The sequence below is a fragment of the Rhinopithecus roxellana genome, chromosome 8, assembly GCF_007565055.1.
Source record: "Rhinopithecus roxellana isolate Shanxi Qingling chromosome 8, ASM756505v1, whole genome shotgun sequence".
NCBI lineage: Eukaryota > Metazoa > Chordata > Mammalia > Primates > Cercopithecidae > Rhinopithecus > Rhinopithecus roxellana.
Window position 1 is genome coordinate 11456882 of NC_044556.1, and position 541 is coordinate 11457422.

Consider the following 541-nt stretch of genomic DNA (forward strand, 5'->3'; position numbering starts at 1 on the left):
GAGATCTGGGGCAACATGATACGGCCCACAGGGCTGCTGAGAGGTAACCAGGTGTCCTCAGCATATTCTGACGATGGTGGGGTCCACACTACAGCTTGGGAACCCCTGTGCAGGCAGCCTAGGAGCCGGTGGACGCGGGGGCCCACAAGGACAGGGCCGGGTAACCTGAACTGTTCTGAGTCTTCCTGGAAGTCTTTGCACCCAGGACTTCGGTTCTGGGCCTCAGTTTCCCCGAGTGTCCTCGACCTGGCCCACCTCCGGGGGCTGCAGGGCAGGTGATGGGGGTGACCCTACTCTGCCCCGTCCTGCTGGGGCCTGGCCACACCCTTGGGTCTGCAGGGGAGGAGGTGGAGCGGGGGCTTGCCTTCAGGGAAAAGGGGGCTGTAGGGGGCGCAGCTTCGGCCTGAGCGTGTGTCTGGGGTCTGAGGGCGAGGCTCCGGGAGCTTGGTGGCGTCTGAGTGCGTGTGGAGGTCCGGGTCTCTGCGTGTCATCGTGCACACGTGTCTGTGCACGCCCAGTCGCGTCCGGGAGTGAGGGTCAG

At 65.1% G+C, this 541-nt stretch overlaps 1 protein-coding gene across 1 annotated transcript in view; it reads left to right on the top strand.

Moving 5' to 3' along the window:
* MIER2 (MIER family member 2) overlaps positions 1–541 on the top strand; it is a 993207-nt gene that overhangs the window by 156829 nt on the left and 835837 nt on the right. The gene's annotated exons all lie outside the window — the stretch shown is intronic.